Below are 27104 nucleotides of genomic sequence, written 5' to 3'. Positions count from 1 at the left end.
AAAATTCCACTAAGATGGCTTCAGAGAAGATACTTTAATGGAGACTACTTACGGAGCAGTAGGATTTTGAATCATCAGGGACAATCAAGAGTGGGAAGGTTGTTATTTTCCACAGAGAAGAATAAGGAAAGGAAATACCGTGACTGGAGCCCAGTGAGATCTGGGGTTTTAAATCTGAAAGTAGGGTGGCCACCAGGTTGTAGTTGTAACCAGAAGAGAACTAGTGGCCATCAGAAACTCTGTGTTAGAGGAAGGAGGGATATGTCCTGTCTTTTCTCTCATTACCTTCATATCTACTGCTAGTGTATGCTTCTGGACTCTTTTATTGTTCTCCTTAGAAGTCAAATGCCTAGGAGACAAAAAAGTAAAGAGCAAGAAGTAGATCAAGAAGTGCAAATCAAAAACAGCACAAATTATTTGAAGAAAAATAATTCTAGAATGATGAAAGCATATGATATAAGAAAAATGTTGAGACACATTTAAGTTTTAAACAGAGTTCAGCTCAAGCTACAGGTTTGGAATTTACTCTGAGCAGTGAGAATCTACTGAGTGTACACTTAGAAATTCAAGGAGAGCATTGGCATAATTAGGAATCAGAAAATATGTATCACAAATGGCTTGGAAAAAAGATTCAAGGTAAATTGGAAATAATAGAAAGGGAACATACTGATCATCTATGTGGTGGGAAAGAAGAAGAAGTTGTAGTATAACACTCTTGGCTGTATGTTTTGGACTATAAATTCCGTAAAAGTATGTGTCTATATGATGAAATATCATCTACATATAGTAGAATAATAAAAGTAGAAGAATAAAAACCAGGAAAGAGTTGCATGTTACCTACTAAACTGATTTTCAGATAGTTTGTGATAAAACCAGTTTTGGAAGATGTTTCTTTATTTCAAGATCAGTAATGCAAATATTGATAAATATTATTGTATTCTTCTAAATTTATTTGAATAATGACCTGTTCACAAATACTTATGATGAAAGACCAGGTACTTAAAATATGTTACTCACTCATTATATCTTATCGTATTGTAAAATTTAACTTCTATCACTACCAAATTTATCTTGTTTTGAGTTAATTTATTCACCCCATACAGTTTGACTATTCCGCTTTAACCTTACTAAATTTGAAGTTTATTTTTCTAAAAAGATATACATTTTATCAAAAGAATTCTCAATAATCTGGAGCGGAGAGCTGGGGTGTCTCTAAATTAATCTTGCCTATCTGATACAAAGAATTGCCTTCTGAAATCTACCTTTTTATGTGTCACAACTTGAATCAATGAAATCAGACTTTCCATTTTAAAAATGCAGATTTTTATGCACTAGAGCAAGGCCACAGTGGTTATCAAAATCCACTTGGCAAAAATTAAAAATAGAATTGTCTCAGGAGTATCAGTGAAAATGTATTATAAAGCAACAGTTTTCAACCTTTGGACAATAGTGTAGGACTTTAATTCTGGACTTTATACTAAGTCTTGAATTCATATAGAAAAAAATATTCCAGCTTTGTACACTTGCAAAATTATTTTGTTTTAAGCTCCTTTAACTTTCCACACAAATTTTAGAATTGACTTTTCCCTTTGTATAAAAATCTTGATGGGATTTAGATATCAGTTGCATTAAATCTACAGATCATTCAGGTGAGTGTATTTTCAAATTGTCTTGCAATCCTTGATCACAGTTTATCTCTCCTTGTATTTAGACTTTTTTGATATTTTTGTCAGTGTTATATAGTTTTCAGCATATAAATTTTTATGTATTTTCTTGAAATTATATCTAAGTATTTTAGGTGTTTGGTGTTTTGAAATGCAGTTTATTTTTTAAATTTTGAATTCCAAGTTTCATTATTAATATGTAAACACGCTATTGATTTTGATATATTGGCCTGGAATCTTGTGTTTTTTGTGGAGATTATTTGAGATTTCTAATGTAAACCATCATGATATCTTTGAATAAAGACAGTTGAATGTATTTCTTTCTGTATGGTTTATAGTTATTGTTCTTACCTTTGGTACTGTCTGGAACTTCTAGTAAACTTTGAATAAGAGCAGTGATAGGGTACATCCTTGTCTTGCTCATGAACTCAACAGGAAAGTATTTACTCTCGTCATTTAGTATGATGTTAACTGTAGGTTTATTGTTGAAGTTTTTATCAGGTTAAGAAAAGTAATTCTCTTTATAGCTTATAGAGAGATATTAATGTGAATGGATATTAGTTTTGCAAAATGTTTTTCTGCATGTTTTATATTGGTCCTACAGTTTTCTCTTTTTCATTGTATTATTATGGCAAATCACACTGCATTGATTTTGAAATATTGACTCATTCTTGCATTCCTGGGTAAATTTCACTTGGTCATGGTGTATTATCTTGTTTATATGCTGTTGAATTGAACTTATTAACATTTTGCTTATAATTTTTGCATAAACTTTATGAGTAGTATTGCACTGTCAAAATTTTTAACACATATTTATCAATCTTTGGTAATAGGGCAACTCAGCATATTAAAATGAGTTTGGAAGTGTACTCAAACTTGTATGATCTGGAAAAGATTGTGCAAAGTTAGCTTTAATTTTTCCTTACATATTTGGTAGAATTTGCTAATAAAACCACCTAGGGCTATTATTATTTTCTGAAAGAGCTTGAATTATCAATTCAATGTAGTTATGAAATTATTTAGGTGTTCTGTTTTTCTTCTGCAAATATTGATAATTTCTATTATTTGAGAATTTTTTTCATTTCATTTTAATTGCAAATTTTATGAGTATAGATTTATTTACAGGATCCCCTGAGCTCTTTTTATGTTGATAGTGCTAGTAGTAATATCTCTTGTCAATTTTCTGCAATCTATGATTTGTAATTCATAATTTTTTTCTGATATTAATAATTTTCTTTTCTTTTTTGGTTGGGATGGATAGCGATTTATTCACTTTATTGATTTTTTTTTCAAAGAACCAGGTGTGGTTTTGTTATTTTTTCTTTATTTTTTGTTTGTTTTATATTTCATTATCTTTTGCTCTTTATTATTTCTTATATTGTTTGTTTTGTTCTTTTTAAAATTGTATTTATTTTTCATTGAAAAGCAGTCATTGCATATATTCATGGGGTGCATAGTGTTGTTTCAATACATATAATGTAGAGTGGTCAGAGCAGGTAATTAGCATAAAAATTTCAAACATTTATTATTTCTTTGCATTGGGAATGTTCACTATCTTCCTTCTAGCTATTTGAAACTACATAATATATTATTGTTCAATTTTTCTTTTTTTCTTCTTTTTATTTAGGGGGACACAAATTAGCAACTTGAAGTCTTATTTTTCAAAATAGATTAAGTTAAAATGATAAATAAATTAAATGCTATATATAAATTTTCTTCTAAACACCACTTCAGTTACAGCCCATATATTCTGATGTTATTTTTTCATCTTACTTAACTTCAAAATAAGTTTTATTTTTTAAGACTATGTCCCTACTCCACAGATTGTTTAGAAGCTTCAATTTCTAAAAAAAAAAACAAAGTCAATTTCTTAGGAACTACCTGTTATGTTTTGTTTTATTCCATTAAGATCAGACACTATGCCATTATATGATATTTATTCTTTTAGTGGAGTTGTCTTATTTTATGGTTCAAAAATGTTCTTTTTTAGTGATTGTTCAGCATTTTTACTAGAAAAAGATGTAAACTCTGATGTCTTGGAATGCAGTGTTCCATAAATGTCAGTTAGGTCAAGGTGATTTCTTGGATTGTTCAGGTAAAATACAGTCTCTCTCCCTCCCTCCCTCCCTCCCTCCCTCCCTTCCTTCCTTCCTTCCTCTTTCTTGTCAGCTTGCTCTAATGTCTATTAAGAGGAGTGTTGGAATCTCTTCTATTTCATAGATACTCATGTTCTTTTGTAAGATGTATACATTCATGGTTGCTTTGTGTTCCTGGATACAGAACTTCTTTATTATTATGTATTGCCCTTTGTTATTCCTTTTCTTAATTTTTTTTAAATTTTAATATAGCTATTCCAGCTTTATTTCAATTAAGTTTTACATGATATATCTTTTTCCATATATGCCTTTATTTTCAAAGTGATACTTTTTAATATATAATTTAGGTGAGTTGCACTTATTTTTCAAATCTTTATCTTATCCTCCTCTCTGATAGCTCAAACATTTATGTGATATCTGAGTTTAGTTTATATAGATTGCTTTATCTCTTGGCAATGTGGTTTTTGCCTTTTTCCCCAAGTTTATTTTTCTATTATTCATGATTTTGTTGATAATTGAACATTTTATATATGGCATCCTTTGTAGGACAGTAAAAAGATGTACAATATTATTTGTAAGACTTAGGCAACTATAACTATTTTTTTATAAAGTAAAATGGGCACAATTTATCTTTGACTAGGCTTTTGGTGTCAGGGTTTGGCTCAATCTAGTCAGAGTTTGAGCTGTGTTTAGGATTTGCTGCTGGTATGGTTTACTAGACTGCATCCAAAGCATCAAATTCCTTTTGTGATATTTTTTTTCTGTAATAAATTTTCTTTGGCAGAGGATTTCTCACATCTCCTATAAATCAGTTTTTAGGCTTTTCATTTGTGGTGCACTTTTGCACTTTAGTTAAAAAAAAAAAGAATCTCTACATACTATAGTAAATATCCCTTCAGTATTTCATTTTCCCATTACTCAGTGTTTTTAGCCTAGTGTTGAGGATGAGTAATATTCTGTGTTGTTGTGGGTTAAGTTTAAGACTTAGGCAGGCACTGTGTTTCTGGGCTTCACGGGTATGTTTATTTCAGTTGTTTTGACCATTGCTCAACCATAGTTCTGGACTCAGTATGTAATCCTACCCTTTTCCAATATAGAGAAAAAATGTTTTTCTGTTTCTTTCTCTCAAGTGTAATAATTTTTTCCAGTCCCATGGGAAAAGAGGTATTTGTTTCTTTTGCTGATCCACGCTCTATATTTAAAAATTTATTAAATTTTTACCTGGATTACACTCACTATTGTCTGGCTGCACCTCTCCAAGAATGTATGCCATCATTCACCACAGACACTTGTCCTTCTCTTTAGATTAGTTGTTCGTTCTATGATGCCAAACCTGCAATTGGTTGTACAAAATTGAGACAATGTGAATTGTCTCAATTTGTTGGTCAGTTTGTTTTATTTGAGATTTTAAGCTACCAGCTATCTGTATTCTAAGAAGAAACCCAAAGTCACAGTACTCTTTAAATACAGAGAACAGATATCAGTTTATTGATTAACAACATAATATTTTTAATACTTTACTAATATTTCAAAAAGCCTAATAGCATACTCCATTAGTAGGGGTAAAAAAATCAATAAAAATAGATTTAGAATGACAAACAGAAATTAGCAAAAAAGAATACTGAAAATGCTATTATAGCTATGTTCAATTATTTAAAGAAAATTATGTGCATGATGAGTAAACCCATGGAAAATGCCAGTCCAAAATATAGACTTTAATAAATGGCATTCTTGAATTCAAAATATAGCTTTTGCAATAAAAGTTTCCTGAATTAGTTAAACAGCCTATTGAGGTCACAAAAGAAAATAAATGAATAAACTTGAATATTTTCTAGTCACTAGTAATGGAATGTAGTCTTCAGTTTTATAAATTTAATTTTATACCTCAATCAACAAAAAGTATTTTTCTAGAAATGGACTAATTTTAGTATGCATAGAAAGAAAATAAATTTTACTTAAAGTGCTGACAATTTCTTTGCCTAAATATTGGTAAAATGTATAAAGCAATTTGAAAATTACTAAATACAATCATAAGATATTTCAAAATGCTTTAGAAATTTGGAAGAAGTTAAATTCTGAATGGAATAAAATAATTATTCAAGATTAAATGGTCAAACTGGCACTTGAAAGATGGAAAAGAATTTGAACAAGTAGTTTAATAAATACTTATATAACACTCTGTCACATCTTATTTTTAGTTTTTTTGCAAATATTGTTTGTTTTAATGATTACATCAACTTTATGAGAAGGTAGTATTATCTCCACATTATAGATGTGGGAACAGGCTTAGTGGGTAACTGCCAAAATACAGGAGGTGGTAGCCCTAGAATTTGAACCTAAGCTGTCTGGCTCCAGGGTGAGGCACTTAAGTATTGCATTTTATTGCCTCAGCAGTTGAATGTCAGCTAAGAGTAAGGAGATAATATTAGCAAAAGTACAGTATGGGAGTTTACCTGCCTCATTTGAAAGACAACAAAGAGATCAATCTGTAATAAATTATTTGAGTTGGGACACGTGAGAAATACTTGCAAGGTAGCATAATATCAGCATATTGAAGGCTTTCTCTATTGTTGTCAAATTGCTAAGGGACTTCTTTAAGGCACAAATAGAATTTCCTGCTCTTTCAATAACTTCCAATTGATTTCTATCTAAGAAAGAAAATGGAAATTGCATCAGTTCAAGTGATGGATGAATCTTTTAATGTGATGAACTCAGAGCTCAAAATATCAACAAGAAAATTTAATTCACAAAGAATTGCTTCATGTGACACAGAGCAAGCTGTTAGTCCAATTGGTATTTTTTTAATAGAGTTGCCTTTTGTGACTCCATTATTGCTGCTCAAAGGCCATTGCTTAAAAAAAATCTAGAATTAATATAAGAAAGGGATTGGCAGTGTGGGAAACCATCAGGGGACAGGGCGTGGGATTGGCAGTTGAGGGAAACTGCTAGGGGAAGGAGGGGCATACCTCATCAACAAGGGTACCTGCATAATCAACGTCTGTATACCTAACCCTCAATTGTACCCCACATCTTTATAATTAAAAAAAGAAAAATCTAGACTTATTTAGCAAGACTGAAAAGTCTGCCTTTGATAAACTAAACTTTTGATAGGAAAGTAATGCCTTTTTTCCCCCTTGTTCTGCGATTATAATAATTTAGAAGCCTCCACCTTGCTTTCACACCCTGCAGCCAACATGGGGAAAAAAATCCATAATATTGATTTATTTCTGACAGCATATATCCTACTAAAACCTAGCCTTATTTTGACTGCTATCAGTTGCCCTTTACATACTGAACATTTTCAATTTATGTACAAGTATTATGTATTATGCACATATGTGTATAGTCATTAGAGTATACTTAAGTGGCATTACTACAAAAAAGAATCTCATTCATTGTAAACACTATAGATTTATCAAGGAAATAATTATTTGAATTCATTTTTTGAGAAGTAATAATATGTGGCCATAGCTCACTAATTTGTCCAGTAACATTCTATACTCAACCATAAGCACTTGTATTAACACCAAATAATTAAAATGGTGTGAGGAAAAAATGAAAAACCATTCAAGACTCTAGGGGTTTCCAACTGTTTCTGGGTGCTATTTTGGATAAATTGAAGGAAAATATTCTTTCAATAGAGTTTTAAAATTGATGAAAATAACTAAAAACAGGACACAAAAATCTTTAGTGAGAATTTATCTTTCCTTGCTAAGTTCAGAAAAGTTTTTCACTCTATACTATAGAACTAAAGTTATTTCAAGTGCTTAGCATACTATCAATCTGCAAAGAAACTCAGCAAATAATTATTATTTTTTTCTTTTTCTTTTTTTTGGGGGGGGAGAAGAAAGAGAGAAAGAGAGAGAGAGAGAGAGAGAAAGAAAGAGACTAGACTCCAGTCTAGTGCAGAAGCCCAGCAAATAATTATTAAATAAATACATATATGGAAAAGAATACATGAAAAAATACATGGGTCCTGAGTTACAAACACATTACTAAAAAGCAATTCTTATTAGGCTTCAGAATTAATACAAATGACCATCCTATAACGATAAGAAACATTTTGCTTTAGCAGCCTCAAATTATCACTGAACACAACATTCATAATTTTGGTCAAGACCTTTATGTAATCATTGTGCAACTTAACTTTATTAAACACTTAATTTCAGGTAAACACCTTTTATAAAAACTGAAGTGACTTTTCTTTTTTCTTTTTTTTTTTTTTTAGTAATAGGCTTTTTGTTTTAATTTCTTTTTTAAAAATTTTATTTTAAACATGCAGCTTCCCTTTGGTTCACCCTCACCCAGTTTGGGATCAGGTACCCTTACTGGTGTTTTGTGCCGCAATGCCCCACTCCACTAGCAGTGTCCTGATACTGCCAATTCCCTTCTTAGAGTATTATGATAAATGTTCAGGGTCCACTTATAAGTGAGAACATGTAATTTGCTTTATCTGTTACCTTTTTTTCCCCTTTTTGCCTTGACGCACAGCAATCATATTAGCTTAAATAATTAGTATGTTTTCCTTTTTGTCTTGTATTTGAATTGTTATTTTATATTTATTTATTATAAACTGACTTTGACCAGTGAAATTATTTTATGTTTCCCTCAAAAACAATTAGTTTCAGTTATTTTATTACTGATTTTTCCAACCTTATGCGATTGTACCTACTATCTAGAGAAACCAGTCTTTAATTATAACAACTCCAAGGAGTATTATAATCATATTTACAAATCATACTTGTTTATAGTTGTAAAATGGTTTTCATGATGATGGAATTAAATACAGTAGTTGCCTCTTGAGAACCTGAGTTGTGCTAAATACATGAGTAAATCCTTCTGATTCAAAGATGAATATGATATGGTTCCTACGATAAGTAAAGTAAATAATTACACCTAATCCAGTTCTGTAGAACGAGATATCATGATTCAGTTCTTTAAATTATTTTACATGTGTTAAATATTCACCATTTGATATGCTTAAGAGTTTTTTAGTAAAGTTTTGGGTTTTCCAAATATAAGATGATATCATCAGTGAAAAGGGATAAATTGACTTTCTCTTTTCCAATTTGGATTCCTTTTTTTTTTCCCTCTCTTGATTGTTTGCTCTGGCAGAACTTCCAGTACTATGTTAAATAGGAATTGTGAAAGTGGCCATCCTTGTCTTGTTCCATTTCTTAGAGGGAATCCTTTCAATTTTTCTTCACTTACTATGTTGTTACCTGTGGGCTTGTTGTATATGTCCTTTATTAGTTTGAGGTATGTTTCTTCTATTCCTAGTTTGTTGAGGATTTTTATCATGAAGAAGTGCTGAATTTATCAAATGATTTTTCTGTATCTATTGTAATGAACATATGGTTTTTGTCTTAATTCTATTTATGTGATGAAGCACATTTGTTGATTGCATATATTCAAACATCCTTGCATTCATGGAATAAAATCCACTTGGTCATGGACTGTTGTCTTTTTATGTGCTGTTGGATTCAGTTTGCTAGTCTTTTGTTGAGAAATTTTGTGTTTATGTTCACGAGGGATATTGGTCTGTACTTTTTTGTTTCGTTCTTCTCTGGTTTTGGAATCAGGTCACACTGGTTTCATAGAATGAGTAAGGGAGATTTCCTCTTCCTCAATTTTTTGGAAGAGTTTCAAGCATACTGGTACCAGTTCTTTGTACATTTCATAAAATTCTCCTATAAATCTCTCTGGTCCTGGTCTTTTTTTGGGAGAGTTTTAAAATTATTGATTCAATCTCATTATTTGTCTATTCATGATTTCTATTTCTTTCTAGTGCAATTTTGGGATGTTGTATATTTCTGGTAATATATCCATTTCCTCAAGGTTTTCTAAATTGTAGGGGTATCATTGTTAGGAATAGTCTCTCAGAACAGTTTACATTTCTGTGGTAACAGTTGTAATATCTTTTTTTTCATTTCTGATTGTGTTTATTTCAATCTTCTCTCTCCTTTTTGTGGGTAGTCTAGCTTGTGGTTTATCAACTGTGTTTATCTTTTCAAATAACCAATTTTTATTTCATTGGTCTTTATTTTTTAATCTCTATTTCATTTAGTTCTCTTATTGTTATCTCTTTTCTTCTGCTAGCGTTGAGTTTGTTTTCTTCCCTTTTTTTCCCCCTTGAGGAGCAATATTAGTATGTTAATTTGTGATTTTTATAATTTTTTTAATGTGGGCATTTAATATGTAAACTCCCTCTTAGCACTTTTTTGCTGTATCCTAAAGGTTTTGGTATGTTGTGTTTATATTTCCATTCATTTAAAAAATAGTTTTAACTTTCCCTTACTTTTTTCATTGATCCAAGATTGTTTAGGACTACATTTCTCAAATTTCCATGTATTTGTACAGTTTCTGAAGTTCATCTTGGTAGTGATTTCCAGTTTTGTTCCACGTGATATGATTTGGACTCTTACAATTTATTGAGACTTGTTTTGTGGCCTAACATATGGTGCATCCTGAAGAATTTTCTATGTGTTGATGAAAAAAATGTATATTTTTGCAATTGTTGGGTAGAATGTTCTATAAATGCTAGATAGTTTCATTTTATCTAAAGTCCAATTTAAGTCCATTATTTTGTTGCTGATTTTCTATCTTGATGATCTGTGCAATGAGAGGGGTGTTGAATTTCCCCATTGTTATTGAATTGCTTTAAATCTATTTATTTATGTTCTAGTAATATTTGTTTTATGAACCTGGGTGCTCCATGGTTGGGTACATATATATTTAGAATTTTGATACCCTTTTGCTAAATTGGTCTGCTTATCATTATATTATGACCTTCTTTGTCTTTTTTTAAAAACTGTTTTTGATTTAAAGTCGGCTTTATCAGATATAAGTATAGCTACTCCTACACACTTTGGGTTGCCACTTGCATGAAATCTTTTCCCACTCCTTTACTTTGATTCTTATATTTGTTTTACAGGTAAGCAGAGTTGCTTATAAGCAGCTTATAGTCGGATCTGATGTTGTTTTTACTCCTCTGACCAATTTATTGTTTAAGTGGGTCATTTAATCCATTTAATGGATTAATATCAAGGTTACTTTTGATATGTTGGGTTTGTTCCTTTCATATTTTATATTGCTGTCTAGCTATTCTATAAATTATTTGCTTTTTTTCTCTCTCTATTTGTCTTTCTGGTTTGAAGTCTTGTCATCTTGCCATTTGATGCATTTACTTTCCTCTGTCTAATTGTTTTATAAGATCTGTGAGTTTTATACATTCATATGTTTTTATGAAGGTGAATAACAACCTTTGTTTCCATGTTTATAACTACTTTGAACATTTATTGTAGACCAAATCTAGTGGTGACAATTTCCTCTAGCATTTGCTTATCTGGGAAATCTTTTATTTTTCCTTCATTAATGAAGTTTATCTAACTGAATATAAAATTATTGACTGCTTTTTTTTTTTCTTTTTGGCACATTGAAAACAGAGTCTTATTCTCTTCTGGCTTGTAACATATCTATTGAGAAATCCTCAGTTATTCTGAAGGATTTTCTATTATAAGTGACTTGATGCTTTTCTGTTGTTGATTTTAGAATTTTTTTCTTCACATGAGTTTAGACAGTCTAATGATTGTATGGTGTGTTGAATTACTTTTTGCAATGTATTTTTCCAGTGATTATTGTGCCTTCTCTGTCTGGGTGTCTAAATCTCTTGCTAGACCAATGAACTTTTTGTCAATTATTACCCTAAATAGGTTTTCTAAACTGTTTGCTTTTTGTTCTCCCTCAGGAATACTGATAATTCATAAATCTGATTGATTTATGCAACCCTTTGTAATTCCTTCAGTAAATCGTTCATTTCCAGAAGTTCTGTTTTATTTTTAAGGTACCTAGCTCCATAGTAAATTTCTCATGCATATCTTGATTTTCTGATTTCTTTATGTTGGTTTTCAGATTTTCTTGCATCTTATTAAGCTTCTTTGAAATCAATATTTTTAATCTGTACCTGGTATTTCAAGAATATCTTTTTGATTAGAGTTCATTTCAAGATAATTGTTCTTTTGGAGGGTGTACTAATACCTTGCCTATTTTCCTGTGTTATACAAATTTATTTGCATCCAGAGAAACAGTTGCTTCTTCTGGGTGTGTTCAGTTGCCAAGATTGTATTATTTCCTTGGTTATAAATAGTCTTAGTTTTGTGGTTTACTCCAGTGCTAGTTTTAGTAGTGGTGTACCAGGTAAGTGAGAGGGCTCACAACTTCTTGATTAGCTTGAGTGACATGGGTGATGGTGGTAGTACAGGTCACGGTCAGTTTTCACACCAGTTGGTGGCGCTTGCAGTTAGAAAGTAGCTGTGATGGCAGTAGAGTTATGCTTGACCTTTTTAACAAGAAGTACTCGAGTGCCTCAGGCAATGGGCTGGGATTGGAATGCTCAGTGCTCTGGGGTTTACATTCTGTCTCAAGGTGAGCAGCACAAAGCTGGGTGGAGCTGGAATGGGCAAGCCTGCACTTGGGCCCTTCAATGGTAGGTGTAAGCACTGGCCCTAATGGTGGTCCTGGATAAAACTCAGGCCACTGGAGAAATGCCCACGTGTGGAGCAGAGCAATTGCTGCTGCACCGGGACTTCAGCACAGGAGGGGTAAAGCACCACAGTCAGGTGACCAGCAGTAGGACGTGCCTCTCTCACACTCAAGAACCAGCAGGGGCCATTTTCATCTTCCAACTATGGGAGACAGTCGGGACACTTAGCTAAGTCACATGCTCTTTGCTTTCAACCACAAAGCCACCACAGGCGGAAAACTCACTGCCTGAGTCTGAAACTATGCCTCTCAGGCAAATCTTTTTCTACTCGAGTCCCATGACAAAGGAAAGCCCAATTCTAGCACCAACAACTGGAGCCCATGCGATATTCTTTTCTCTGTTCCTTTTGTGGGGCCCTCTCCCCAACTCAAGACCCAACTTTCAAATCCCTGGTCGAAGACTCTAATGTCAATGGCTGCCACCACTGCCAAATCGCAGAATCCTGCACAGTTTACTCTCAGTTAGGATCAAGAACAGAATCCTCTATTGGTGCCCAGGTCTGAGAAAATGCGTGGCACTCTTCTTGGAGCCTTTTCTTCTGGTAGTCTCTTGACTAATCCCTAAATTATATCCAGGAATTGAGAGTGTCTAGGGGCTTTCCCATGAACTGGATTTCATGAGTTCACCAGTAAGAAGAATACCTAAGGACCCTCACTTTCCCTTTCTATCTTAGGAATTCATTCCCAATTTTAGCCAGACCCTGACACTCAGGCTGCTTGCCTGTGTTTTCTTTTCCAGAATCTAAAGTTTTCTTTCACTTTTCTGTGGAACTTCCATCCTCATTGGAAACAAGTTTACAGTGTGAATCTTTACACACTATTTGGCTTCTTCCAAGTGTACTGCATGCTGGAAAAGCCTTTAACAACTTGAAACAAAAACAACAACAAAATTTTGAAGGTTCTAAAGTTTGACAGTTCATAATAAATAGAACAATAGTAGAATAATCCAGATTAAACACAGATTTATATGCCATGTTACTTTGCTACTTTACATTCTGCTTTTAGTGTAAGGAAATGATATACCATGCAAATGACTGAACTGGATCATTTCTAGTTCCCCTTCTAGGATAACTCTGCTGTGTTTGACTGCAATTTAAATGAACTTTGAAAAGAATAATTTAAAAAGAATAAAAAATTTCAAGGTACTGTCTGACTCCTAAGAGTGACTAAAAAAATTTTGACTGATTAATAAATAGATTACATTTAAAAAGTGAGACTTATATTTATCTCATTTTTATAAGAAAAAACATTACCAGAAATTCAAGTTTCTTTTACAAATATAGTACCATTTTTCTTTATGTGCTTACTTTCTTACTATTACTACTACTAATATATTAGTGCTACATTCTTCTAGTATGATTCTTTATTTCTTCCATTAAAAGTATTTAATCTTATGAAAGTATTTGGAAGTATTATTTTTATTAAAATGAATATTTAAAATTAGTATGATTAGTATGCAGTCGAATTCATATTTAATTCCCAAAAACACATGTAACAAGTTGTGTTTGGGAAACTTGGGTTTTCGTTATAATATAAAAATCAAAATTCTATGTCTCAATTGATACATCTTTTGATAATGATATAATTTACATGCTGTAAAATTCAGTCATCATGATGTGTAGTCCTATGCATTTTGACAAATGAATACAGTCATGCAGCCACCATCACAATTAAGATACGTCAGTTATATCAAACCAAAATATCTCCATGTGGTGTGTGGCCTTTTGAGTTTACATTTTTTATTCACTTATCATAATGCATTTGAGATGTATACATGTTCTTCCATGAATCAGTAATTAATTGCTTTTTACTGATTAGTATTATATACCATAGATGCTTCCTGTTGGTTTATTCATTCACATATGGAGGACTTTGGGGTTGTTTCCAGGTAAAAGTCATTATGAACATGTACATATGGTGTTTTATATGGACATGAGTTTTCATTTATTTTGAAGGAAACATACGAGTGGAATTGTTGGGTCATATGATAAGTGTATGATTAATTTTGTGTAAAACCTGCCAATGTATTACAAAATGGCTGTAATATTTTGCACTCCCAACCTCAATGTATGAGAAGTCAAATTGCTTCTCAAACTTACCAGCATTTGGTTTTATTACTTGTCTTATATTCTAGCCATAGTAATAAGTATGTAGTAGTATCTCCTTCTGGTTTTAATTTTCACTCTCCTAATGACTAATGATTGGTCAACAGACTTTGGTAAATTATCTAACATTTTGTGACGTGTGTGGGAAGAGTACTGTGCTTAATCTGTAGATGTACAGATAACTTTAGGGGGAATTGACAACTTAACATGACTGTTTCTTAATGACAGAAAATTATATTGTATACACAGAAATAAAGAGTATCAGACATAGTAACAAAAACACTGACCCTACAAATCTGAATAAAGATATGGAAGAATTAGAACTCTTTAATACTGGTGGTGGGAAAACAAAATGGTGCATGTACTTTGGAAAATAGTTTGACAGTTTCTTAAAAAGTTAAACAAGCACATAACACATGACATATCTATTCTACTCTTATGTATTTACTTTGAAAAATGATAGCATAAATCCATACAAAGACATGTATATTAATTATTATTCATAGTAGCCATATATAATTTTTTTCCTCAGGTGAGAATGCCAATGCCGTCCCCCACTACCACAAATTATTCAGTTGAGTTTCCCACATTTGGAGAAATTGCAGGGGTCAGCACCTCCAGATGCAAAGGATAAGCCTTGTCCTGGAAAAACCACCTTTATGATCATGGGATCTCCCCTGCCAGATAGGTATTATATATAAAAATTTAAAACTGAAAACGAAACCCAAAAGGCCTATCAGCTGGTGAATGGATAAACAAATTGTGGTATACTCATGCAATAAAATATTATTTGAGAATAAAAAAAGAATAATGTATTGATACATGTTACAGAATACAATAAGAGTAAAAAAAAGAAATAAATTTGACACATGAAACAACATATGTAGACCTTGAAATAATCAAGCTAAATAAAATAGACTGGATAAAGAGTATATAGAATATGATCCATTTTTGTAAATAAACTGCAAAATGCAAAGTTATCTAAAATGACAGAAAGCATAACAGTGGCTGTCTAGGGATGATAGTAATAGTAAGTATAGATTGTCAGAGTTATCAAAGGTCATAAGAAAGCTTTTGGGAATAATAAATAACATCACTCTTTATTGCTGTGATGACTATAAAAATGTATTAAATTTTGCACTAACATAAATTATACCTCATTAAACTGTAAACATTAACTTCCAGCATTTTTGTGTAATAACATACCAATTATATTTGTATATACATCTATATCTATCATCTATCCAACTATATTTATCTATCATTTATCTATCTATAGAGATAGGGAAGTAAAAGAGAAACACATACACACAGAGAAAGCGAGAGAGAAAGGAAAGGAGAGGAACAAAAAACTAGAATAGTTATTTTTAGGTGGAAGAAAAAGTTGATAGACTTACATTGACCTAATTTTAAAATTTATTCAATTTATAGTCAGGAAATTGTGGTATTGGTGAAATGATAGACACACAGTCTATCATTACTACAGAATATTGCAACTTCTTGCTTGTGTTTTCATATATAGATATATATGTTAAATTTTTTCCTAGGAGATAATGTTTGGTCTCATCCCTAGATATTTTCTTAAGTATGGAACAAACTTCTTTAATATAATATCACCATTCTTTTTCTGATTCTTCATTTATTTCTTTCTTAGAGGAAAAAATGGCTTTTCTGATTAGTTGGAAAGTCATTAGTCATAGATCAGATTTTCTTTTCTCCAGGGAGCAAGCAGCCTGGAGAAGTCACAACTCTGGGGCAAGGTTCCATTTTGAGCAGTTTGACCCCATCCAGTATTACTTAGGCTGAGTGGGTGAGTAAATCTAATTGTCCCCAAAACAACCCATCTTTAATATCTACCTTTAACTATAACAAGGGTAATATTTTGATTTCTATTTGTCATGTTCCTCTGTCTTGTTAATTGATGGGTACAGAACTCAAATTGGTTATTGGAATACTATTTTGATGGCCCTTTCATAGAATCCACAAAACTTCACCTCTAGTTTCAGGACGAGGAAGGACATATAATTCATTTCTTTTTTTTTTTTTTTTTTTGAGTTGGAGTCTCACTCTGTCACCTAGCAGACTGGAGTGCAGTGCCACTCTCCCGGCCACTGCAGCCTCAACCTGCTGGGCTCCGGCGATCCTTCCACCTCAGCCTTCCATGTAGTTGGAATTGCAGGTGCGCTCTACCACGCCCGGCTAATTTTTGATTTATTGTAGAGGTGAGGTCTCGCCAAATTGCCCAGGCAGGTCTCAAACCCGTGGACTCAGGCAATCCACTCACCTCAGCCTCCCAAAGCGCTGGCATTACAGGCTGAGGAGCCGAACCCAGTTCATTTTTTATATTTCATTTGCCAGCCAGTCAACATGTCAACAAACATTTAATTTTAGGATCTAGTGTTAACATTTTCCAAGTGATTAATATATATTTTTATGTATTTTCATTCTAGCATAGCTATTGCCTTTCCAACACTCTTCTCTATAAATAGTCATAGTGATGGCCTTAGTGACATAGTTTCTAAGATGGCAAATGGAAGCAGTAACTTCATTAGCAAGTTTTTTAAGGACCACCTGTGATGACAAATTTATTGAGTTCTCAAAAGCTTAGGTCATCAGGCAATATAATTCTCTCACAAAAAATTTTATTTGACATTTTTGCAGCCATGTTTTTCATGGATGTTTTTGCACCAGCTACAATACTGCTTTAAGAAGTTTCAAGCCGGGCATAATCATAATTATGCATAATTTAAAAAAAGGTTTCAAGTAATTTCAGTGGTATAACACAAAATAATTTATGTTGATTAAGGAACTATATATGTGTGTGTGTATTTATTTATCTATATCTCTATTTCTATCTCTATCCTTCTAAATAAAAGTAAAGAGAAAGAATTCAGTAAATTACAATTGAGAAAATAAGAACTCAAGTAAAAATCCAGGAAATGCATTGACATGAAAAAAAGTAAAATGTCCGCCAAGAATCCATATCAATATAGCCTACATTCATAGAGAGCATACTTTCAATTTGGTTACTTTTTTGTTATTTTCTATAAAACTTGACAGTCTTCTGTTTCTCTCTCCATGATAAAAGTGAAGCATATTTTACTTTATATTACAGTCCAAACTACTTTTGTCTCCATTATTTTACTATTGAGTTTGCTTTTTATTGCCAAGGTTTTTAATAAATAAATAGGATTGCATATCATTCAGTGATTTTTTTTTTAAGGGGGTGTGAACACAAAAATCACAATCATCTTTAAAAAGATAGGATGTATAACTGCTGATTCGAAGTGCAGGATTCCCACTCAGAATCTCTTTTTAAAACCAATCTACTTAAGATGTTTGAATTTAATAATCCAGGAAAGGTCCCATTTGTTGTTTAGTAGTTAAACTAGTTCTGAAGTTGGTCTTCTGAAAATTGAATTAATCTTGAGAAAGAATTTTAACCCTACTAATAGCACAAATTTTCTATTTTTTCTTGTTTTCTAAACACATCTAGGTCATATTAGACTTGCAGCAAAACTTCTTGTTTTCTTGGAAAGAAATTCTGCCCTCTTGAACAGAAGTTTAAATAATCTGGGAAGACAAAAACAGAGGAATTTCCTTTCTTAAATTGTTAAATCTATACATTTGAATACATTGATCACAATATGCAAGACTCTGGTTGATATTATTTTTTTCAGTTTCATTATATACTAATTATTTATTTTATTTTTTATTTTTTTTGAGTTGGAGTCTCACTCTGTCGCCCAGACTGGAGTGCAGTGGCCGCTCCCGGCCACCGCAACCTCACCTGCTGGGCTCCGGCGATCCTTCTGCCTCAGCCTTTCAAGTAGCTGGAATTACAGGCATGCGTACCACGCCCAGCTGATTTTTTGATTTATTGTAGAGATGAGGTCTCACTGCCCAGGCGGGTCTCGAACCCGCGGGCTCAGGCAATCCACTCACCTCAGCCTCCCAAAGGCGCGGGATTACAGGCTGAGCCACTGAGCCCAGTTTATACTAATTATCTTAAAAGGACCTAGTTTAGTTCATATCCCTTGCATTCTTTACAATTGACTCCACTCCCATCAGTGACAGTTGAAAAGTAAAGAGATTCCATTTAGATTATTGACAATTATTAAAATACTTAACCATTACATTTTTATTCCCTCCAATTCAGGAAATAACAATCCACAAGGTCTTTGTGGAAACTGGTGTGTAATGTAGAGAATGGGGAGGGGTTCGTGAATGTGTAATAGCAGAGAATGACCAGAAATGAATCTTTGGTAGGTACATTCAAAAGACTTCACACTTCCACCTACAATTTCTGATTTTTCCAGAATCCTAAGCCCAGTAGAGGAGAACCATGACTTCACTCTAATTTTTAACATTCAATAATTGATTTTTGTTATTGCTCAATAGATATGTAATAATAAAGGTAGAGTAAACCTTCTAAATAAATTGTGAAAAAATTATTAGGTATGTTCCTTAACTATTTCACCAAAATAGATTTTTTCTTACTTATTTTATAAGCAAACATAAAATTTTTAAAAGGCTTACACAAATATTTTCACATCTCATAGAATTATTTTATCCCATGTCTTCTGACAATAACACACACACACACACACACACACACACACACACACACACACACGAACATATGCACACACAGAATTGCTTGGTATTTGGAAGAAATTGATGCTGAAGTGACTTTTACTGCTATTTTGGATGTTGCCTCCTGTATCAGTATCAGTGCCAACTTGAATTCACTAGCAAATAATGTGATGTTTTTAGGCAAAAACTCTATTTGTGTTTTTATTTTTTCATTACATAATTTCATTAATAATTGTGAAATATTTACCACAATGCTTTGGACTAAATTATCCTAGGGGAAACACTTCTGCCAAAAACATTACTGTATAGGCAGCATTACCTTTCACCAAAAACCCCCCTCCCAAAACAAACAAAAAAACCCACTTCTCCAGAAACTAAATGTGAATTGCCATGTATAATGTGTATCATATTTTCTCTAAAGATTAATGTGGTTGTATTTCTGACAAGAGAGTTTATATTCAAAACATAAGTAATCTTTTGTATTGATTTGAAAATAATAAATATGCACCAATTCTATTAAATGAACCACACAACTTAATATACACTTTAGAGTGCTATATACTATGTGTTGTTCAAAAAATAAAACCTCTATTGTATCATGTATATAACCTGACTAATGTTATATTATTCTGGGTGGAATGCACACAATATATAAGTATTAATTATATTAAGAGATTTAAAAAATATTTATGCCATCTTAAAATTTATATAGAATTCTGAGAGATTGTTTTGATGAGAAATTCTCATTAAAATAGTGCCCAATCAAGTTACAAGTGAGGACTTAATTTTTATGTGTATTGTACATTTGGCACTCAAATCTCTCAATAGCCTTATCTAGTCATAGATTACATAGCTTGCACTCAAAGAACAAAAGTGCTTGAGTACAATGTCATTTTTTATCCACTCAAACAGTCTTTTAATTGGTAAGTTGAAATCATTTATACTTAATATAACTATTGATGTGCTTTAATTTTGGTTTGTAGTTTTATATGTTTACTATTTGTTTCCTTTTATTTCTGTTCCTCTTTCTATTATCTTTCTTATTTTGTGCTATTTATTCCTTTCTCCATCTTGTTTCTTTCTTCTTTTACATTATGTGAACAATTAGTATTAAATTTTAAATTTCTGCTTTGTTTTTGATGACTTTGTTTTTGATGGTTTTGACTTTATACAGTTTTTTATAAATGTATCCTTATGAATTAAACTGTAAATAGTCCACTTTTTACATTCCAAGTGGTCGGTATTTTACTTCTTCAAGTATAGAGCTCAGAACTACCACCCATATCCCTTTACCCTGAATCCATTATGTTGTAGTTATCGTACATATTGTTCTACAAACATTAAAAGCCCCATTAGCAAATATAAATTTGTGCTTTTAACATTCAAATATATTTTAAAGTTCTCAAGAAAAGAACAATGCATTCCCAATATAAATTATTTTGGTTGTTTTTCCTTGTTTCTTAATTTCCAAGTTTCCTTCTGGAGCCATTTCCATTGTATATACAAAGCTTTCTTTCACAATTAAAGCATGTCTGCTGACAAAAACAAAAACTAAGCAAAACAAAAAAAAAAACTTAGTTTTCTTCTGATAATGTCTTCATTTTATTTCATTCTTATAATGTATTTTCACTAAATATAGAATTCTGGATTAAAAGTTTTTTTTCATGTACTTTATAAATATCATATCATTTCCTTCTGGCCTCCACAGTTTCTAATGGGAAAACCACAGTCATTCAAACTGTTGTTCCTATGTTTCTCAGATTTTCTCCTTTGACATTTTGGACCAAATAATTCTTTGTGGTATGTGTGGGGAGAGGGGTATTCTGAGTATTTTCGGCTGTTAAATAACATCTCTGCCTTCTATCCATTCCCCTCTCCCAAAGTCATGACAAACAAATAAGTCTCCAGAAATTCCCCTCATGGATTTATTTATTCCCTATTGAAAACCGTTGCTCTTCAGATAATTGTTATTTCCTCTAGCTGTTTTTAAGATGTTTCTTTGTCTTAAGTATTCAGCTGTTTGGTGATGATATACTTAGGCAAAGATTTCTGTGAGCTCTCTGTTTGGATACAGCTGAGTGATTATAGATGTATGCCCTCCCCTATACCCTTCACCATACCCTTCAGCCATCATGTCTTCAAATATTTCTCAGTACTGCAGTCTTTCCTCTTTCCTACTGGTACTGTGATGATGTAAATGTTAGATCTTATGTGAATTTCCCACATCTCCCTGAGACCCTGAGTATTTTATTTTCAATATTATTTTTGCTTTGCTGTTCATTAAGATTAAATAATTTCTATTGTTCATTTGTCAAGTTCACAGATTTTTTTTCCTTTGATATCTCAATTCTGCTACTAAGCCCAACTTGTGAGATTTTTCTTTTATATTCATATTTGTTAGTTCTAAAATTTTCACTTGGTTTTCCTTTGTATGTTTTATTTTCTGCTAAGTGTTTTTATATTTCCATTCACTTCAAGAGTATATCTTATTCTTATAATGGCTACTTTAATATCTTTTCCAGATAATTCCAACACCCATGTCATCTATCATTATTATTTTTTATGTGAATTGATATTTTCTTGGTTTCTTCTGTGCAGAGAGGGATTGGATTTGTCCTAGAAATTTTGAAAATTATTTTAAGGGAATCTGAGTCTTAATTAAATATTATGGAGAACAGTTATATTTTTCATTAGCTGAAAGCCAAAAGTTCTAACCCACCCACCTTCAGTGTGCTGTGGTGTCAATGCCAGTTCCATTTTCAAAGTGCTCCTAGGCTCTTTCTACCATGTGTGCAACTCAGTGTCTTTGCTAGGCCCTCAAAGTTATTCATGTCCTGATCACCAGAATCTGTGATGCTATAAAATGTGGGAAAGTGACTTTGCAGATGTGAGAAGGTTAAGAACCTTAAGGATTTTATCATAATACTAAAAGAAAGGGATTGGCAATTGAGGGAAACTGCCAGGGGAGGGCGGGCACCACCTCATCAACAAGGGTACATACATAATGAACATTTGTGTACCTAATTCTGAATTGTATCCCACATCTTTAAAATAAAAAAGTTAAAAGTTTAAAAAAAAATTATCTATCTCACAAATTATGTATAAGCTAAAACATAATCTTTAAATTGCACTATGTTCATTTAATTAATTTTTTATTTAATTTAATACATTTTCTATTAGGGTAACACACATGTATTAAAAGATTGCAATTTATTAAACATAACCTTAAACTTGCCAGATGTTTTCCGAATATAGGCAACAAATAAGATAAACTTTCAATCAGATTTATGTTTTGCAGATTTTTTAGTTATTAAACATTTGATTCTAATTAGATAATGTTTGAGAGAAGAAGAGAGTGTTTTCAAAGATAATAGTTCCCCTTTCTGTACATTTCTTTCTGTTTAGCACACTCTAAATAGAAAAAAAACTGGACAGAAGCCTAATGTCAATGTGAGTATATTAGTCCTTTCCATTAAATCATTACTTTCTAAGTCACGAAGTTTACAGTCACCAAATTCAACAACAATGTTATCATCCTAAGAATTTTTATCATGATTTCATATACATATCCATTTAGGCTGTCTAAATAGATATATTTATGTCTCCACTTTACTAGGTAAAGAATTTCTTTTGTTCAATCCTAGTAATGCATATTATATCTAATGATTGATGTGTCTTAAATGAAATATATATAAATATATAGGTAAATTATTATTTTTATTACTTTTTAGTCATTCTGTCTCTTCAAGAGAATTATATTTTACAATTTTGACATCGATAGTATTTCTCTAATATTGTTATCTTAATAATTATATGAACACATCTTAACAGTTAGCTAGAAAGCAGCAGTTTTAGTCTTAATATGACTTTTAAAAAAGTCATAATTATATCTTAAATATACATGCTAAAATATGCATGTTAAAATTAAAGTTGTATGGATTTTACATATATTAACATGCTTGATCTTGAAACATGATCTTATCGAATACAGAATGATGCTTCTATTGTTGCTGTGTTGAAGAAAAGCAAAGCAAGTCACAAGAAGTCTTAGTGACTTGCCAAATAAGTGGTCAAGACAGAGAAAGAATCAAGGCTTTACCATTGCTGAGATAAGAGCCCTTAGTATTACACGGTTAAGAAACTGAAAGAGATTTGCAGGTTAGAAGACAATTAGACTGTGGGAGACTTTTGAGAAGTAGAAAGCAGTTGATCATTCCCTCTTGGGGAGACAGCACCTACTCAGTCCTGCCAATTTTTGTCATGTCACTCCAGTGTTACTGACATATTTCTTCTAAGAAATATATCTAGACTTTTGTATGAAATGCCCTGGCTGTTAATTATTGGTTCAAATATTGTTAAGATTTGTGCAAGACAAAAGAACTTGTTTGTAGGCCAGATCTCTACCCAGAAGTAAGCAGTATCTGTAGACTGTGAGCAGTACACCAAATGGAACACAAATAGTATATTGTGAAAATGCACAGTCTAGGCGTCATACCCAGGCAGCAGCCAAATGGTAAGGGTGGCTTCCCAGAGGAGATAATATGGAACTGAATTTCAGGGCTAAATAGTACTTAACTAGAAGAAAATAAAATGTAAGTTCATTTCTTGTTGAGTCATTTGTATCTGTAAAACCACAGAAGTAAGAAGCATTGTGATATTTAAGAACTTGTAGACAATAGCAAGACACTGGAATTAACAAAGACATTCTGTTGCTTATACTGTAAAAACTCTATGTCAACATATTCCTGTGTCAAAGGAGTTGCCCAAAATGTTCCCTATTCTGTAGGTGCCCATATTCTATATACTACAGTCCTGAATCCTAATTTAAGTTGAATGGAGTAGGTGGAACACGGAAACAAAACAAGCCAATTTATAGACCTGTACGCTTCTGAGGTTCTTAATCTAGCTTTTCTGTATCTCTAGAAAATTAATATGCCTTGTCTACTTTTATCAAAATATTTAGCTGGTCGTTATGATCATATAGATTTGCAGCAGAATTCTGAATGCTTTGGCCATTGTGAGAAATAAGAATGGTGATGTATTTTCAAATTGGAGACTAGCTTATTTGGGGTCCTCAAGATGGTGTCTAAATGCTTTGCGCTTCTCTTTTGTTGATTCATTTCCTTCTTTGTACTTCCGTTTCACAGGCTTTTTACTTTGGCGGGTTTCATGGTTAAACTTTTGGCGGAATACTATCAGAATAATTCTGCAAACCAATCGGCAAATAGGACATGCAAATGAAATGATTCTCTAAACCAATCAAAATGTGTCACATAGGCATCCTACAGGAAAGCCTGTAACCTCTGCAGTATTCCTCCAATGAGGAACCAAGAGAGGAACCTGCCTTTTTGGACTAAAAGTGCGAATTCTTCCTGTTTCGGTGTATCTGCCCACCAGACACCGGATCTTGCAAGACCATCATTAAAGTCTTGCTTCTGCTGCCCTGCGCATCTCTGTGTCCATCCTTTGATTTTGGAAAGGTGAGTTCATTTCCCACAGCCATGGACAGAAATTCTGGTTCTGAAAATAAAGAGCACAGAAAAAAAGAACTGAATATGCACATAATGGAGAAAGCATTATGTGTTCAAGGTTAAAAAAATTATGTTTAATAAGTCAGGAAGAATAGTACTGAAAAACTGAAAATTAAATTTACCTAACTGATATATTTATAAAATCTTGACAGTCAATTAAAATTCTATTAAGTCATTATGAATAAACTTGGATTGGTACTATAATATTAATGGATGGGTCCACTTGTAAAACTCTATTTGATATTTCAATAGTCAATCCATACTTTATTGGTTAAATTAGCTTGGGTTAATTAGTTAATTAGTGTGTAGTTACTAGGTAGAGCTCAAAAAAGACTCATATATTTTATTCAAGAATTGAGACATCTGACTTATAATTGTATAGCTGCTTTTCTAAAGTACATACAGATAACAAAAACACTAGGGAATACTGGCATTTGTTATGTACTTACTAAATTATTTCTTTGTTACCTTAAGTAGTTTTCAAAATAACTATGAAGGATATTTTTAATTTACAAAAGAAGAAATCAAGATTAAGAAAAAGTACATAATTGATCTAATATCAAATAATAGAGCCTGTGTTCTTACATTATCCTAGCTCAAATATAATATTTTGTAAGATGTCGTTCTGTATTTTGTTGATAGAAATTGGTATTTGTCTTTAAAAGGATTACACTTTTTAAATATTCTCAACTTTCTTTGAAATTCACACTGACTTATTTGTGACACAGAGTTGAACTCTATTTTCTTCTAACAAAATTGAAATGCTTTACTGATTTTATGATCCATAATTGGTAATATGTTGTGGAGTCTGAGAATAGTAAATACAATTCTACTAATTTTAACTAAAATATGTTAAAAGAAAATATATAGAAATATACAGCTGACTTTTAAAGCAATGGTGTTCAACTCTATTTATGCATTATACTTGTAGTGGTAACTTTATAAAATATACCATTTTCTAGACTCCATTACATAGCATTTTGGTTTTAGTTTTTGTTTGTTTGTTTTTTTGAGTCAAAGTCTCACTCTGTTGCCCAGGCTGGAGTGCAGTGGCAAGCTCACGGCTACTGCAGCCTCAAACTGCTGGACTCAGGTGATCCTTCTGCCTTAGTCTTTCAAGTAGCTGGAACTACAGGCACATGCCACTATGTCCGGCTGATTTTTTTTTTTTTAATTGTAGAGAACAGGTCTTGACTAGCTGTCCAGACTGATCTCGAATCCCTGGACTCAGGCAATCCTCAGGCTTCTGCTTCCAAAAGTGCTGGGATTACAGGCATGAACCACCACTCCTAATTTACATAGCATTTTAATCAGAATCACGAAGAAGATGCACAGGCATTAGAATTTTTAAAACTTGTCCAGGTTATTTGATTGTTCAGTCAAAATTGAGAACCACCACTTTTAAATTTTAATATGACAAGAATGCCCACTGTCATTACTTGTATTCAACATAATACTAGAAATCATTGCTAGATCAATCAGGCAAGAGAAAGAAAGGCTATCCAAATTGAAAAGGAAGTAATCAAATTAGTCATGTACACAGACAACATAATCTTATATCTAGAAAAGCCAAAAGATTCTACCCAAAAACTGTTAGAACTGATAAACAAATTCAGTAAATTTGCAATATACAAAATCAACATACAAAAATCAGGAGTGTTTCTGATGCCAAGAGTGAATAATATGAAAAATCAAGAAAGCAATCCATTTGACAATAGAGTAGCTACAAAGAATATATGATACTTAGTAATCAATTTTATCAAAAATGTGAAAGATTTATACAAGGAAAACTATAAAACATTCATGAATAAAATTGAAAAGAACACAAAAAGAATATTTCATGCTTATTGATTACAATAATTAATATTGTTAAATGATAATACTATCCAAAGTAGTTTTAGATTCAATGCATTTCCTATCAAAATACCAATAATATTCTTCACAAAAATATAAAAATCAATCCTAAAATTTGTATGAAATCACAAAAGAGCCTGAATAGCCAAAGAAATCCTGAACAAAAGCAACAAAGCTAAAGGCATCACACTGATTTCAAATATACAACAAAACAATAGTAAACAAATAAGCATTACACTGGCATAAATTACACAGACACACAGATAAATGGAACAGAATAGAGACCCAGATATAAATTCATGCATTTACAGTCAACATATTTTTGGCAAGTACTCCAAGAACACTAACTGGAAAATGGATTATCTTTCCAATAAATGGTGCTGGAAAAACTGGGTAACTGCATACAGAAAAATACAACTAGATCATTATCTCTCACTGTATACAAAAATCAAATTTAAATGGATTAAAGACTGAAATTTAAGATCTGAAACTATCAGAAGAAAACATTGGAACAATGCTTCAGGACTTTGGTCTGGGCAAAGATATTTTAGTGTAAGACTTCAAAAGCAAATGGGATCACATCAATCTAAAAGTTTCTGCACAATGAAGTAAATAAGTAACCAAGTGAAGAGGCAACTGGCAGAATGGGAGAAAATATTTGCAAAGTATTCATCTGACAGGGAATTACTAATCAGAATATATAGGGAATTTAATCAA

This window comes from Carlito syrichta, unplaced genomic scaffold, assembly GCF_000164805.1.
Source record: "Carlito syrichta isolate Samal-C Ts95f unplaced genomic scaffold, Tarsius_syrichta-2.0.1 Scaffold303662, whole genome shotgun sequence".
Taxonomy (NCBI): Eukaryota; Metazoa; Chordata; class Mammalia; order Primates; family Tarsiidae; genus Carlito; species Carlito syrichta.
The sequence above is the reverse complement of the archived record's forward strand: the minus strand, read 5'-3'. Positions refer to the sequence as shown.